Source organism: Mus caroli, chromosome X (genome assembly GCF_900094665.2).
Source record: "Mus caroli chromosome X, CAROLI_EIJ_v1.1, whole genome shotgun sequence".
NCBI classification, from domain to species: domain Eukaryota; kingdom Metazoa; phylum Chordata; class Mammalia; order Rodentia; family Muridae; genus Mus; species Mus caroli.
The window spans coordinates 112,606,208-112,625,083 of NC_034589.1; positions in this window are offsets into that span (position 1 = coordinate 112,606,208).

Genomic DNA, 18,876 nt, shown 5'->3' on the forward strand with positions numbered 1-18,876 from the left:
TTTATTTTTCAGTTTTTCCTCAGTATTTAATGAGATAAATGAGATTTTAAGTAGCATATGAAAATATAGTTGAGAACTGACAAAATACTTTCATTGGTTTATAGTGGTTAGACTTGTTTAAGTTCGTGTTTAAGTGTGAAGTTTTATCAGTGATCTCTGTCATTTTACCATATTCCTATAATTATTTACCATTTAATTGATAAACCTACCATGAATGCAAAGTATGTTATAGTTGGTGTAACTTTAGAAATATGTATTTTTATAAGTTAATTACATGCTTTTTGAAGACCAATGAGATTCCACAATGTCTTACTTCTGTGCTGAAGTGTATAATCACAATAATCCTGGAGTAAATAATTCTTGCCCCTTTGAAATTATTTAATTCATATCAGTCATTAAATTTCAAAATTTAGGGCCTTTTAAAAACGGTGCTGGTTCTTTAGAGGTCTCCAAGAAAACGAATGAGTGCTGGTAATAAAAGGTATTATTTTCTAGGTCATCAGAAGAAATTTTTATATAGAACTAATCATTCAACAAAATATAATGTATAATAGTTTTTATACATTTAAAAATTAATTTGGATTTCTCAAGGGGGTATTTTGCTTTTGAAATATGAATATTGTTTACTACTAATGAAACATACCATAACAAGTAGTTTCTTATACACTCAGTAAAGTTAATGTGTCCTGTCTATGTTCAGTAGATCATCACAAACATTTAGAAATACTCAAGCTAGGGGAGCAAATCTGAAAATAAAAAGGCCTGATGCAATCCAAATATTAATGGTAATAATTTTTGCTTTTCAAAATTTTATTAGTTTAATTTATGTATATGAATATGTTATCTCCATGTGTGTTTATGCACCACATGTGTGCCTAGTGCCTGTGGGAATCAGAAAAGGGCCCTCTGAAATTGTAGTTACAGATAGTTATGAACCATCATCACATTGGTACTGGGAACTGAACCCAGGTCTTCTGCAAGAGCAACAAGTGATCTAATGTACTGAGCTATCTCTCCAGGTCTAAAGGATTTTTGTTTTTGTTTTTTCTTGTTGGTTGTTTGTTTTTTCTTCTTAAATCAGTGTCTCAAAACTCTGAAAGGCCTGGAACTCTTTATGAAGACCAGTGTGGCCTTGAACTCACAGAAATCCTCTTGCCTCTGTATCCAGAGTCTTAGGATTAAAGGTGAGCACCATCATGCCTGGCCTTCTAATTCTTATGAAGTAAAACCATAACCCCAAGTACTTTGATGCTTAAAAAGCACAGTTAATTTTAAAATATGTTTCACTTGATAAAGAAAACATCTTTTCATTTATTTTTGTATGAAATTTGGAGCCTTTTAATTCTTTAGGGGTCTCCAGTAAAACAGTGAGTGTTGATATATTGCATTATTTTCTCAGTCATAAGACTAAATTTTTATGTAGAACTAATCATTTAACAAATTATGTATAAAAAATTTACATCTTGAATGATTAACTTTAGATTTTCCAAGGTGATATTTTACTCTTGAAAAATAAACAACTTAACAAATTAATATCTGATACTATTTAAAATAAATTTAAGCTAGTATATGTAGAATGGCAAGAAACATTTTAAAGTCACCTATATTTGAGAACTTTGCACATTTGAAACCCTTGAGTAAAACACTAATGAATTTACATGATTTTTTGTTTCAGAAAATCAGAAATATTTAAATTAATAGCTATATTGTATAATATATTTTATGTTATTGTTATTTAAATGAAAAATGTTTTATTGCTGTCATAAAGACTAAGGTTTGAATAAAAACACTGTCATGATGATAGTTAAATATTCACCACAAGTCATGGTAATTTATTTCCAAATAAAAAACAAAAGAAAAACTAATAATGCATTTCATTATTCTACATAGGGAAGTATGAGACACTTTTTAATTGACAATAAATAAGGGGTATAGTCATGTGAATGGTTTAAATGTAAGTGGATATCACAAATACAATAAAATTCTGCCTATTTTGATGTCTAAGGTCAAACAGCAAGAAGAGCTTTCATTCAATTTCTGTTGTTATTCTTGATGTGACTACTAACAGTGATCTTAAACCTCAGGAGTACTATTTTGTAAGTGAACTTTCCTTTAAGAAAAAAAGAAAAATAAAAAGACTGGTGCTAATATACTCCTAGCTACTTTCTTACCTCCATTTACCTAACCTCAATCCACCCTTACAAATTCTTGAGATTACACAGAATTTTTATGCTTTGTGTATTTTATGTAGTTTGTCTACACATGATCTCATTTTTTAAAAATTTGTAGCATGTATGTGATACTGTGCAATATTTTTGAGATGATGTTTTAAAATTTGCATGTTAAGAAACAGTAGATGTTGGGAAAAGTGTCTACTGTTTATATGTGAAAGAATGTATTTAACTAAAGTTGTACTTTTAAAAGAATGTACATTTAATAATAATGTAAATTAAAGAAACAGCAAAATCTATTAGATCTTCTTGGTGTGTGGTTTTATGGTATATTTACGGGATAGAATACATTAATAGCAAATGTGTGTGTGTGTGTGTGTGTGTGTGTGTGTGTGTGTGTGTGTGTGATAATTTAAAGCCTAAAAGCATATACAAGAAATTTTGTTCACAATGTGTTTAAGTTTTCTGATGTAAATACCTGCCAATGGAAATCCCTGCCTACATAAAGCTATATAATTTTTATAATGTCATTTATAAATCACTAATGTGATCCACATAGGCAAAGAATAAAAACACATGGGAAGACATTATTTTGAAAATTGTTTCATTTTTTTCCGACTTAAGCAAATCCAAAAGGAAAGAATACCACATATAAAATAATTATTTCTCTTTATGAATATTCAAACTAAAACAGTTTTACATTAGGCAGTATGACTTCCTTAGAATAACAGGTCATGTTCACTAATTCTAAGTTCTGATGTAGGTTTACTACATGTTGTATATTTTAATGCTTCAATGGAAATATTTCTTCATAATACATATGACAATGCATATACTCTATAAAACAGTAATACAACTTTCTCTAAAAGCAGTATGAATCACAAAGAGAATTTACATTGAGTTTATAACACACAAGTAATTGTTAGTTGAAATTTTATTTCCATTATTAAGAACTTGGAGTTGTTTTTCACACTACAGTAAAGTTAAAACCACATGAGTTCGTTGTTAATTTTGTTAGAGATGTTTATCTTGCATACCACACTAATGGTATGCATCATTTATGTTTCCAAATGGAATTGAAAATGTCATTAAATATATAAAACAATATGGATTCTGGCTCTAGAAGTTGAAACTAGCTCCTTACCTAGTTAAATATGCTGTATAAGTGACATAAATAAATGTAATGAAATTATTAGTAAAAAGAGAGGAGCTTCAGAAAAATATTTTGAAATTCCAAATGATGTACTTAGCAGTTGAGAAAATGTAAAATATTAGTTGATATATTGTCTCCAAATGAAGAGCACTAGCAGAATATATGAACAAACTATTACATAATTCTCAAAAATAGGTATGTGAATCTGTTGTTATATCAGTATATATGAAATGGTAAATAAACATAGAAAAGTAAAGAAAAAATAAATATTAGATATGTAAAGATATGAACTTATGGCTGTCATTTGAGATTTCATTAAAGAAGATAAGTGTTTCATTTTAGAATTTGCCTCACAAGGATTACTCCTTTAGTAATCTAATGTTTATGAGAATAATTACTGAGTCAGTCTATCAATAATTTTTAATGATAATTCTGAAAACTGATATCATATTACTTTTAATTTTAAAAAGCTTATATTTTATTGCCCCTAGATTTCTTCTTTCCAAGGAACATTGGGAATTGTCTAAATGCATGATGGCACAAATGGTATATTATGCTCATAAAAATTCAAGATTCAAAACTCATGGCAATTGGAATCAAAGACAGTATCAAAATTTCAAATGCATTTTAAAAATTATTAAATGGCCATCCCTACACCTGATCCTTAACTGCCCATTCCCCTCCTCCTCCCCTTTCTTTCCAGGTCCCTACCTCTATTTGCCTCTTATGAATATTTTATTCCCTCTTCTAAGTGAGATTCAAGCTTCCTCACTTGGACCTTTTGTTTAGGGTTATTGGGTCTGTGGTGTATAGAATGGTACCTGTATCTTATGGCTAATAGATACTTATAAGTGGTTACATATCATACATGTCCTTTTGGGATTGGGTTACCTCACTCAAGAGGATATTCTGAAGCTCTATTCATTTACCTTCAAAATTCATGCTGTTTTCATACTTACTATGAATAGTTTTCCATTGTGTACATGTACCACATTTTCTTCATCCATCCTTTAGTTGAGAGACATCTAGATTGTTTTCAGTTCCTGGCTATTAAGACTAAAGCTGCTATGAACAAAGTTAAGCAAGTGTCTTTGTGGAATGTTGGAGCATAATTTGGGTGTATATGCCCAGGAGTTATCTAGGTCTTGAGGTATAACTTATTCCCAGTTATCTGATAAACCACTAAATTGATTTTTGAAGTGGTGGTACAAGCTTACACTCCCACTAGCAATGAAGAAATATCCTTGCTCCACATTTTCTACAGCATGTGCTATCTCTTCAGTTTCTTATTAGCCATTCTGCAGAGGTGGTGAGATAGTGATCAAAAATTATTGAAATCTGTAACTGTCAGGGATGGAAAGATAGGAGGCATCTGCAAAACAAGACAGAGAGCTACCTGGAATGAGGGAAGTGCCCGAAGAATTAATGGGGGTTAACTTAGCTGTGACTCACAAAATATTGGATATGGAACCTGAATAAAATACCCTCTGTGGCTAGGCAGGAACCACAGTGGAACAAAAGAGACACCAACCCACACACAAAACTTTCAACCCCAAATTTATTCTGTCTACAAGAAATGTAGGAACGGGGAGAAAGCAGAGACTGAGGGAATGGCCTATCAATAAGGGGCTCAAATTGAGACCCATTCTATGGGCAAGCACCAATCCCTAACACTACTAATGATACTCTTTTATGTTTGCAGAGAGAAGTATGTTTTCCTCTGAGAGGCTGCATTCAGCATCTGACTCAGACAAATACAAACACCCACAGCCAAAAAGTGAATAGAGCTTAGGGACCCTTATGGAAGAATTGAAGGATTGTGGGTAGGATAGAGACTGCACAGGAAGACTTATAGAGTCAACTAAAGTGGACCCTTGGGGCTGTCAGAATCTGAACCACCAACCAAAGCACATACATGTGCTGGACTAATCCTCACTGACAATATGTAGCAGATATGCCACTTGGTCTCGACGTGTGCTTGAACAACTGGAACGGGGGTGATCCCAAAAGCTTTTGCCTGTATGTGGGGTATGTTCTTCTAGCTGGGCTGCCTTGTCTGGCCTCAGTGTGAGGTGAAACACTTAGCCTCACCAGGACTTGAAGTATACCCAGTTGAACCCCACCTGTTCAAAGGAGAAGGAGAAAGGGGTTCGAGCAGGTCATAAAGTGAATAAGTAAAAAAATTAAATTAAATAAAAAATTAGATGGCCAACTGAATTGATAAATGGACTAATTGACAGACACGTACATGCATATGTGCATATGAAATATAAACAATAATAAATACATAAAATAAACCTAAGAACAAATCCACTGAATAGAAGAAAATTTATCATTTATCATACTATTGTAAATCAGTAAATATCTATTTCTAAAACTAAAAGAGAGTTTGTTTCTAATAATAGATTGTTTCCTAAGGAAAATTGATGAGAGAAATGATGAGCGGTGAAAAGAACCATTAATAAATGGAATCCCCATGGTAATTCATTCATAGAAGGCTATATAATAAATATTTAAATTCCCTTGATTGGGAGTCACTGGATCCCATGAAGAGTTATGAACTGAATAGCAATATTTCTTTTCAGTGATGGGCATTCTATACTGTAACAGTAACACATATTTTCTTGCTAAATTGTTATCCATCTTAGCCTATATAGGTTGAGGCTAAGATGTTCATGCAACCACAAAATTCACATAACTCTAAATTTCCCAAGAGGCAATTTGTTGTTAAACAAAATGTGACTGTACTTAAAAGTCAGTATTGAACCACCTCAATACATTAACATTCTCTGATTCTGAAGAAAAAATTGACATTATTAGGACTCAACTATGGTTTGCTGAATTGAAATCAATGTAGCCACATTGATGGTTGGATGAAGAAAAATCTATATTTTTGTCATTATATCCAATAGATTCTCATTTTCACTTATAGTAATAGCTATAAAGAAGTCAACAAATGTATTTCTAAAGTACAAGATAGCATTTACTTAAGCAGTTTTAGGCAGACTAAAATGTACTATACAGATATTTGAATAGTCAACCATTCTTATTAGGTAAGTTTTGAATTAGATAAAATAGAGTTACAATTTATAACTTTTTCAGAGATGCAGCTCCCAAACCCATAACACACATCTGCTTTATGACTGTGTTTGAAAGATAATGAAATATGGGCCCTAGTGCATATATTTTCTGAATAACCTGAAATAAAGTACAAATCTAGCATTCTCTTCTGAGTCTTTATGCCTAAATTGTACAAGGGTAGTAACAACCGTTGAATTTTTATCTTACATTTGCAGTCCTTACTTGGTGGTCAGGAATATGATTGAAATGGTAAAATGGTTATGTCATGGTGACATTTCTGGTATTGAGTATTCTGTGTGTTACAAGCCACCTTTCTCTGATTCATGAAAGTTCATTGTCAGAAAACTGTGGAGTCACACCAAATGATATACTTTATGTGCTTATTCGCCATTTTGTATTCAAGCTAGTCTTTGCTATCTTCCATGAAGTTTAGATTATTCCTTGAGACTGGGATGTTTTGTTACTATTCACTCAGTTTGGAATCTGAACACTTACACATATTATGCAATGCAGTCTGCCACAATGCACTCCCCAGAGCCTCATCTGTTTACTCACATAAAGTACTCCAGTAATAAAGAAATCACGTGTAGTTTCCTATGTAAACTCTTATTCTAAGTAGAATATAGCTATGCTTGGCATGGTGACACATACTTTAGTTCAGAGCACTAAAGAGGAAAAGACAAGGTGGATTTCTCTGAGTTTAAGAACATGCTTGTATATGTAGTGAATTCCAGGACAGCCAGGCATACTTAGAGAGACTGTGTTAAAATAATGAAAAAGAAATAAGATATGATGAAGAATCAAAAATTGTCAGATAATTAACAATGGATGGTGAGAGAGCAAGCACTCAGATTAATATGTGTTACCTTTAGTTTCTTTTTTTTAATTATGCATTACAGACTTGCTTGGGCACACATGCCAAAAGCACATGTGTGGAAGTCAGAGAGCAACATTTGGGAACCCTTCTCTCTTCCTACTTTTTTTTTAATTTCAGTCCATCTTTCTTCCTCCCAGTCTGCCCGCTGACTGTTCCACATCCTCCTCCAGTCCCCCTGTCTCCAAGAGGAGGTCTCCACCCCAACCCCACCCACTATACCTCCCCAATCAAGCATTGCATCTTCACAATTAACAATAATAAAAGTAGTAATTACACTTATGTCATAACTATTATATGTCAGATTATTTAGACTTTTATTTAACATTAAATTATAAGTCCATCCTCTACTGCTCTGCTAGTCTAGTAACTGATAACTTCCTTCCTCAAACACATGCAGTTGTAGGCTTTTAAAAGCAGTGGTAGAGATCTCCCATGCTCCTGGATTGGGAGAATTAACATAGTAAAACTGGTCATCCTACCAAAGGCAATCTACATATTAAATGCAATCCCCATTAAATTCCAAACTCTGAAAGACACAAAAAGTAACTTAAAGAGTCAGATGCAGATATTTACATCCAATCAATGGACAGAAGCAGCTGACCCCTGTGGTGAATTAGGGAAAGCTGAAAGAAGCTGAGGAGGAGGTGACCACAGGAAGACCAGCATTCTCAATTAATCTGGACCCCTGATATCTATCAAACAGGCAGCATATACCAGCTGATATACGATATGATGCACCTAACCCTGATGAGACTGGAGTCTCCAGGGAGTTTAGAGGTCAGATGGGGTGGGGAGTAGGGATATCATTGTGGAGACTGGAGAGTCAGGAGGGCTGGAGGAATGGGATGTGGAACAGTAGGGGGACGGCCGGGGGGAATAAAATATGGAGTGTAAAATAAATAAATAAATAAAATAAATAAATAAATAAATAAATAAACAAACAAATAAATGGGATGTGTGTGTGTGTATATATATATATATATATATATATATATATATATATATATGTTTTAAAAAAAAAACTCAGGGGTAGTAATCTAATTATCATGCAGCAGTCCTCAACAATAAGTGAATGATAGGAAGCATCAATAAAAAACTCACAATTTTACTGCTTCTCCCTCCCTAATTTATTTCAGAGGTATATTGTACATGAAACTCCAGTAAGACTGAACCCTGGTCATACACATACAAATGTTGCACATGTTTAAACCTTGAATTATTTTTTTCCCTTTCTCTCACTTCCCCTACTCATTTGTGTTTCTTAGGATCAAGTATTAAGTAAATACCTTCACCCCAAGTAGTATCTCAGGGACATCTTGGTGAAAAAAACTGAAAGTTAGCCAGTTGAAATAATTGATCATACCCTAAAGAGTCAGGACATATCATAGCATAGATTTTAATTTAGAGCATTATAGTTTCCTAATGCTTATATTCATTATATAGTGTTACTTTGAATTTTCTTTTTAGAACTTGATTAAAAACAATATATCCATGGTGTTCTCAAATCTCTTTTATAAACCACCTACTATATATCTATATATTTACATATGAATTCACAGAACCATGGTCAAAATATATTTGATATTTTAGAAAATATATTGCAATTGAAGCCAGTTATGTAGGCACCTGCCTATCATTCCAGGATTCAGAGTTCAAGTCTAGTCTTCACAACTAGACCCACTCTCAAAGAATACATGCATGCATACACAAAAGTAAACATGTCTTTATGATTAGAGTAGGAGATTTGGAAACTACTATAAAAGCAAACTCTAGAGATATTTATTGCTAAAAATTATGTATCTTTATTCTGTTTACAATTTATGTGTGTGTGTTTATGTGTGTGTGCACGTGCTTGTACGCACATGTGTGCATACATGTATATGGTATGTATAACTAGTATCCATGGTAGGATTCAGAAAAATAATAAGAAATTCCTATTCATTACATTACAAATTTTCATGCATATAATTTCAATAAAAAACAGAAAAAAATGAATGTGTTGGATTCTTCATTAGTATTATTTCATCTTATTAATTATCACACTTGATCTGTACCAAAATACAACTGTCCTTTAAAAGTAGCACTTAAAATATTCGAGATTTCCAGTTTCTAGTCTATTATGTAAGAAATTCTACCATCCAGTATTCCATCTTAACTGCCCAAACCAATGAAACCAATTAAACAGTAAACAAAACAAAAAGGCAAGCTAATCACTCTTAAAATCACCAGAAAAAAAAAAGTTTATCAACATTAACACTACCAACAAACTTGAAGTCAAGGGTCCCAGGTATTGTTTCAGAGGATGGGGCTTCAATTCACAGAACCTACATGGAGGTTCATAGCTGACTGTAACTTCAATTTGAGGGAACCCAATACTTTCTAATATCCACAGAGTGTACCATATATATCCATGGTACAAAGGCATATATGCAGGCAATGCATGCACACAAAACAAAAAACACTTTTAAAGATAAAATTGGTAGAGAATCACATCTTATATGTGCAGAAATGAAGCAGCGTATAGTTCAAAGATAGCGATATTATTGTGATGGAAAATTGCTAACACTGTCGTATGGTCAGACATAAAAGAGATTATCTCTATAAGAACTCAGTCATAGTCACAATTTTCAACATAAAGTTTCACAAGTTTCAACATAAAGTTACTATGGATTTTTCCCAGTTCTCTATAGTAAACTTCAAATAAAATATTTTATAGCACAAAGAAGAAGAGTTATAATTATTCTAAAATATATTACATCATTTGATTACTTTTGCTTTTTAATATCAAATAGGGCAAAATTATTTTACTAATACTAGACCTTCTGGACTTTTAAGGTATTTCAATATGCTGAGGGAAAAGGAACTATCTAATTGCTGTCAGTCGTGGAACATTTAGGAAAAGATATATGCATAGCTGTATCAACATTCAAGCATTCTGCTCACCTGTGGGTAGGAAAGTGAAAAAACCCTTGTTGTTCACACAAATTAAACAAAAGACTTCTACATTACTATAGAGGTATAGGATGATTCCCTTTCTTGATTCCTGCTTTAGTGTTGTATTATTAATATTTACATCTCTACATTATTTTTTACCCAATACTTCATGATCCACTTCACAACAACAATGAATAATAGGACAAATTAAAAGGTAGAGGGAAAAATTATCAGACACTGTTCATTCATGGACTGGTCCCAGGCTCCTGGCACATATTTAGCAGAGGGCTACCCTGTCTAGCTTCAGTGGGAGAAGCTACACCTAATCCTGTAGAGACTTAATGGCCCAGGGCAAAAGTATGCTCAGGGTAAAGGTAGCACTCACTCAGAGCCAAAGGGAAAGGGAAATGAGGTGAAGAACTTTGAGAGTGGGTAGCAAAGAATAAAGCACATAGCGTTAAAAAATCAAATACTATATGAAAAAACAAAGAATTATTATTTGCAATAAATGATGCCGGAACAATTTGGAATCCTCTCTCAAATATTTTAGGTGAAACATATACCTTACACTTCTAAGAATAAAAGAATTCTTAACACAAATATATCACAGACTTAAATGTAAAACAAAAAATATAAGCATCACAATAGGCAACATAGGAGCAAATAAACATAACCACAGACACAGCAATGAGTTTCCATATAACACAAAGAAAGTCTGTGAAATAATTTCTTAGCTGGATTCCATTCAGATTATAATCTTCAACATTGTAGAAATCAGTGTTAACAGAAGAAAAAACATAAGATGAGATTTTTCCAAGTAATCATCTCATGAACAACTACTATCCAAAATTAAAGATACAGTGAGAGAGAGAGAGAGAGAGAGAGAGAGAAAGAGAGAAAGAGAAGCAGTGGTGGCACACGCCTTTAATCCCAGCACTTGGGAGGCAGTGTCAGGCAGATTTCTGAGTTCCAGGACAGCCAGGGCTATAAAGAGAAACCCTGTCTCGAAAAAAAAAAAAAAAAAAAACGAAGGAGAGAGAACTTTAAAATTTAACAATAAGAAAACACCATGTATTTAAATTCTAAGGACTAATAAAATTATCTCAAAGAAGATAGAGATAGCAAGGAAGCATTTTAGTATGGAATTTTCAACATAAAGTTACTATGGATTTGAAAACAAAATAAAAATATACCACTTGTCCATTTACAATAACCAACCTTCATTAGAATGCCCAAAGCCAACAAATATAACAACAAAAAAATTGGAGAGAATGTAGAGTAACAGGAACTTTCATTAATTTCTAATGGGAAATAAAATGATACAGCACTTTAAAAGATTTTGATTGTATTTTTATGGATACTGATCATGTGATTTTATAGTGTGTGTGTGTGTGTGTGTGTGTGTGTGTGTGTGTGTTTCTATAAGTGTATTCGGTTTTGTGCTATTTTTTCCTGTTTGTTTGGTTTGATTATTTTTCGTTTGCTTTCTGAAGACAGAGAGAAAGAAGGAAACAGTGGGAGGAAAGATCTTGGGAGATATGGGGGGAAGTAAATTGTAACCAAAATATATGAAATGGAAAAATTATTTTCAATGAGAAGATAGAATTTTAAAAATCTCTGACGATTTCTTTCAATACAAAAAATTCTCACCATATGATATAGCATTCACACCTTGATATTTCTCAAAAGAATTAAAACATTGTGTCTAAAATAAAACCCTGAAATTGTATGTTTATAGCAGCTTTATTCATAATTTCTCAAACTTAAATTCCTCCATGGTAATTTTCAGTAGGTTAATGGATAAATAAAATGAGGTAAATCAATGGGAAATGCCATTTAATGTCAAAATTAAACTATCACATTAATACACATGAGTGAATCTTATATAAATATTATACCAATATTAAAACTATTCAACATTTATGAGAAATCAAAACCTTGGAGATATTATAAAAGTTTATTGGCTCATACAAGTTAAGAATCTGAAAGTCATGAACAAGCAAAAAACTGAGGTTTTGGGGGGTTTTGTTTGTTTCTTTTTTTCTAAAATAACCAAATTCTTCTATATGATGCTACAATATTAAAATCTGTTGCTACATAACTGGTGTATATAACATCAATAAAAGGCTAAGTGAGTATCCAGAACTTGAAGTGCTGATTATATGACCTTGTAGCTCCATCAACTAAACCAAAATTACAAGGTTGGTAAGGGATAGTGTCTTAATTAGCATTCCATATTTGTGAAGAGAAACTATGACCAAGACAACTCTTATAAGGGACAACATTTAATTGGTGCTGGCTTACAAGTTCAGAGGTTCACTCCATTATCATCATTGTGGAAGTATGGCAGCATTTAGGAAGACATATTGCCAGAGGAGCTGAAAGTTCTATGTCTTGTTCCAAAGGCAAAGAGGAGAAGACTAATTCTTCAGGCAACAAGGAGGAGGGTTTCAAACCCTACACCCAAAGTGAGATACTTCCTCCAACAATGCCACATCCACTCCAACAAGTTCACACCTCCTAATATTGCTACTCCAAGGGCCAAGCATATTCAAACCACCACAAATAGTAATTAAAGTTGCCTATGTTTGAGCAAGGAGTATAAAAGAATTGCATACTTACAGCTCAATTTACATTTGTCCTTAAAGCACTTCTAAAAAAAAAAAAGGCTGTTAATTGAAAAGATATGGAATATTTTAAAGTAATTTCTCTGCTGACTGCTTTGTGATTCTGAAAGAAAGTTATTTATTTAGGCATTAGTTGAGTGGATAAGACACAAAGAGCTAAGGAAAGTAGGATCTAGAGTCAACGAATTGAATAAATCCTAGTTCCATAATTTTCTAGCAGAGTAAGTTTGAGCAAATTAATTATATTTTGATATCTCTCTGTCATTCATATTTGTAATGAAAATAAGAAAATATCTGACTTCATGTAGTTTTTGAGAGGATTATTTTAATTTCTTTAAAAGTCTCAGACTAAAACTTGATATGATGTAAGCATTCCAATCAATGATGTTATTTCATATGCAGAATAAAATTTCATTGAACTTGTAAAATGTATTCTACATTATGAGACAAATGCATAAATTATTAGGAAAATGTTCTTAACAGTATGTCTGCATTCATTAATCATCATTTGATATTGGATCTAAATTCATAATATATCTGTTCCCTTAACTTTTACTAAGACATCTGTTTTATTAGTAATCCATATATCTTTATTATAACAAAATCATTTGCTTATGAGAAATCTAAATGTTACTCATGCATTTATTTGGATATAATATCAAAATTCACCTCTTGTGATAAATTATTTTATGTATTATATTTATGTTTCATAAGAAATAAATCTTACTATTAAATCATTAAACATGAATTGGGCAAGGTAAGTGCAGCCTACTTATAAAGTTACACTCAATAATTTGAGCTTATTTTCTGGTCTTGGACATTAAAATTTTTGCAAAATACCATAATGTGTCTGTATGTTTGTATGTGAAAGAGAGGAAGGTGGAGAGGATCTTAGTGAAAGAGGGGAGAAAAAGAGAGAGAGAGAAAGAGAGAAAGAGAGAAAGGAGTGTGCATTTTGTTTGAAATTTTTGTGGTGAATAAGAGATGTCAAATTTCAGAGACTAAAGGTATACAAAATAGGCATATAATCAAGTGTATATTCTATAAATATTTACTGATGCTTTCCTAAAAATGTATCTCTTAAATAAATAATAAACATACAATTAAGCAATATGATTTAAAAGTTGACATATTGATTGTCAGAAAAGATAATGAAACATGGAAAGAAAACCTATGCAATACAAATAATAAGGTAATATTTTTTCATATTCTGCAGTATAGATAGATCTCAAAAATTGTCACTTGTATAAAAGAGGGAGAAGAAATATCAAAATTGACTATGTAGTTTACTATATTATTGATCTGACAAATTTGACTATGTAGAGATTCAGAAAATATACAGCCTTTTAAGTTTGAGTAAACAAGCTACTTATTTTACCTAAGTGTCTTATTTCAAGAGATCCATCTGGCTCCAGTGTTTTTCTTTCTCCCTTTTCAGTTCTTCACTTCAATTTGAGAACTGTTTGCTTGAGCATGCACAAAGTGCTTGACATGGCACTCAGCACGAAATGGTTGTTTTTAGAGATCACAGAGATGGCACGCTCTCTACCCAGGAGGCTGACTATACCAGGAAATAACTTCTTGTCCAGATGTCAGCTCATGTGAAAATGGCTCATATAATTTGTGTCGTCATTTGGGGCTTTGAGGATCTGCCTCTTTGAATCTTAAATAAGTCATGTTCCAGTTAAGAAATTCTATGGAGAGAAATTGTTCTAATTTACTTAATAATAAAAAAAACAAAAACAAAAACAGGATATTGCAAACCTGTATGTCAGTCTATTCTGCAACTAGACAATTAAAATCATTTGATAAATGTTGGAATGGAAGAATTAAAATCAAGATAGTATAACAGATAATTAATCTAACTTTTGTTTAATAAATTAGTTATCTATACATAATTTTGAACTAAATAATGTAAGCATAGAAAAGGTATATATAAGTGATTCCTCTGAATGATGCACTTACATTGTTATTGTAGAGTGCAATGAAAAATCAGTCAAAGTGCTAAATCATATAGACATGTATTTAAAAATTTGCAGAATATTTCACATGTTAGAAAAGATCAAGATGGGTACAGACAAATATTGAGTTTAAGCTCATATCTCAAATCAGAGTACAAAGTATGGGTGATTCATATTAAAATTAAAACAGTGTCTGCACCATTCTTGCGTATTGATCTGAACTTTTTAAACTACACCACAGAAATGCTTTTATGTAGTACTTTCCAACAAATAAAAACCTTTGTGGCAAATTTTTTAAGAAATGGTAAATTACACACTCTTTTGTACCTATTTAAGTATACAATATGTGATAAGATACAAAGTCTGTGTATTTCCAAAATAAAATTGTTACTGTAAGAGTAAATTACAGATCCACCACTTTACAAATACCCATTTTATCCTAGTGTCAAAAACAGTTATTTTTTAAAAATTGCTCAATATATTAACACTCTTCTCAAACATACTCGTATTATAGTTTATACTATTAAGCTGTTTAACAAGTTTGTTACATTAACTTGCCTCTATTTACCAATTTCCTCCTTTTGAAAAATCTCAGAGGATCGTCACTTATACTCTCTATATATTTGACTTATGAAAATGTCTTGTCGAGATAATGGAATTCTAGCCAAACTCTCCTGGAAATAAAATAGATCACACTACATATCATTATTACTAACCTGCCAATAATTGTCATGGTAATAAGGTCAAGATAATCTATACTTTCTTAAATTCCTTTCCACCTGTCTTCTATCTCCATTTCAAAATAAATATGATTGTCTTTCTTTCGACTTGTTTCATTAGTGCCTTCACAAGGGCCACTAATTTATATCTCTTGTAATGCAGTTTAGTTCAATGGAAAAAAAACTGATAATGTTATTCATTTCAATAAAGTTCATGTCAAATGTTATATTGAGCATCTAAAATGAGTTTGTGAACTCTTCATCAATTTTGGTTCATATTCTGTTTCTAAGAAAAAAGAAAAAAAGGAAAAATGAAAGAAAGAAAGAAAAGAAAAGAAAAAGAAAAAGAGCCTGGCAGTTTCTCTATTGACAAAGTTCTGATCGTGTTGCTCTTTCTCTTGGCTGAGTGCATGCTATCAGGAATGGTATAAGCTAAAGCTAATACTACTCATTTAGAGTTCTGCCTTAAGATAAACTGAGTGACACACATGGCTATGTGCATGCATTCATAAATTGTAAATAGTGATAAATCCTTAGAGTGAATCACATTCATTTTGGAGAGGAGAAGAGCATATTTACTTAACATAAAGAGGGAATAGGTATGCCTTTGAGAAATTAACTGGATAATTACCTGACATTATAGGATGATAACTGTACTTAGTATGAGAAATAACAAAATAATTTGTAATGGAACTGTTATAATATTAATTTATGTTTCATTAGGCTAGACCCAAAGTGAATAACTCAGTACAGTATATGATAACTACTGTTCATTGTCATTATGAATAGATTTAGAATCACACATCACATTCCTTATCTTTTCCCCACTTCTTCTCATGCCCACCACTTTGCCTCCTCCTAAATTTCTGCCTACCTTCTCAACACTTACCTAGTGAAAAAACAAAAACAAAAACAAAAACAAAAAAAAACTACTGTCTAAAAATCAATACTCCTAATGATATTCTGCTATACTTATAGACCACAACCTTATGCACTCTTCATCAGAGAAGCCTCTTCTTGCAGCAGACAGGTACAAATGCAGAGACCCATAGCCAGATATTACTGTGGAGAGAAAATCTAAATGTTATGCTTTTATCAAAGCTCTCTTCTCAGAGCTTATGGAACAACACAGAGGATGCAGAAAGTGTATAAGACCCAGAGAAAACTGAGGACACAAGAAGAATAAGGCCTCTTGAGTTAAATAAGCAAGGCTCATATATAGTCACAGAGACTGAAGCAGCAAATGCAAGGCCTGTATCAGTCTGCACCAGGTATTCTGTGTATCTATTATAATTTCAGTTTAATATATTTTATGGAGCTCCTGAGCATGTGAACAAGTGGGTATCTGATTTTTGGGGTTGCATTTTGGGTACTTTTCCTTCTGTTGAGTTGCATTGGCATGGTTGTTTGCTATCTCCTAGAAGTCTGTTCTTTTCTAATGAGTAACAGAAAGGAAGTGGATACAGATGGGAGGGGTATCTGGGTCTTGAGGGAGAATTATTTTCTGAGAATGTGCCAAAATTATTTCCGAAGTTGTACAATTGTACACTTGGACCAGCAATGGAGGAGTGTTCCCCTTGCTCCACATCCTTGTCGCATGTGCTATCTCGTGAGTTTTGTTTTGTTTTGTTGTTTTGTTTTGTTTTGTTTTGTTTTCTTACCCATTATGACGGGTATAAAATGGAACCTCAGAGTTGTTTTGATTAGCATTTTCTAATGACAAAGGACTTGGAATATTTCTTCTCAACCATTCAAGATTCTTCTGTTGAGAAGTCTCTTTTTAGCTCTGTATCCAACTTTTTAATTTTGTTATTGGTGTTGCTGGTAACTAATTACTCAAGGCTTTTTTTTCTTTCTTTCTTTTTTTTTTTAAATAAATTTTAGATTTTAGCCCTCTATCAGATGTAGAGTTGGTGAAGACCATTTTACAATCTATAGGATTCTGTTTTGTCCTATTGACAGTGTCTTTTGCCAACAGAAGCTTTTTCATTTATATGAGGCCACATTTAACAATTGTTGATCTTAGAGCCTGAGCCTTGGTGTTCTGTTCAGGAAATTGTTTCCTGTAGCAATGCATTTGAGGCTATTTTCTACTTTCTTTTCTATGGAATATAGTGTATCCAGTTATACGTTGAAATTCTTTATTCATTTGGACTTGAGTTTTGTGCAGGATCATAAATATAGATCTATATGCATTCTTTCACCATGTGAAAAATCGAATTAGACCAGCACCATTTATTGGACATTACTTCTTTTTCCATTGTATAGCTTTGGCTTCTTTATCAAAATTCAAGTACCATAGGTGTGTGGATTTATTTCTGGGTCTTCAGTTCAATTCCATTGATCAACAACTTTTCTGTTTCTGTACCAATATCTTGCAGATTTTATCACAATTGCTCCGTAGTATAGCTTGGTCAGGGATGGTAATTCAATCTAAAGCTCTTTTAATATTTATGATTGTTTTGCCTATCCTAGGTTTTGTTGGTTTTTCATATAAAGTTGAGAATTGCTCTTTCAAGGACTATAAAAGGTGGTTATGTATTTGGAATGGAGATTGCATTGAATCTGTAGATTGCTTTTGATAAGATGGTGGTTTTCAATATGTTAATCTTACCTATCCATGAGCATTGGAGATCTTTCCGTCTTCTGATACCTTCTTCAAGTTCTTTCTACAGGGTCATGAAGTTAAGGTCATTCAGATCTTCCACATGATTTCCTTTAGCTGTCTTATTGCTATGTCTAGAAAACCAAGTGCTATATTGACTAGATAGGGAGAGAGTAGGCAACCTTATCTTGCCCTTAATTTTAGTAAAATTGCTTTAAGTTTCTCTCCACTTTGTTTGATTTTGGCTATTCACTTGCTGAATAGTTCCTTGATTATGTTTAAGTATGTGTTATTTATTCCTGATATCGCTAACACTTTGAACATGAAAAGGTATTGGATATTGACAAAGAATTTTTCAGCATCTAAAGAAATGATCATGTAATTTTTTTTCAGTTTGTTTATATAGTGGATTACTTTGTGGGGTTTTGTATATTAAACTATCCTTGCATCCCTGTGAATAAAACTACTTGTTCATAATGGATAACTTATTTATATATTTATTTACTTATTTAATTACTTATTTATCTTCATATTTATGTATTTTACACTTCAGATTTTATTCCCACCTGCCCCTCTTCCAGCCTTCAACTGTTCCACATTCCATACCTCCTCCCCACCCATCTCCACGTGGATATTCCCACCCCACCCCCTGAAAGACTCCAAAACTCCCAAAGGGAGGCACTTACTCAAGCCTCGGGTCAGCCGCGCACCCAAGAAGACACTGAGACCGAACTTAAGATGTATAGAG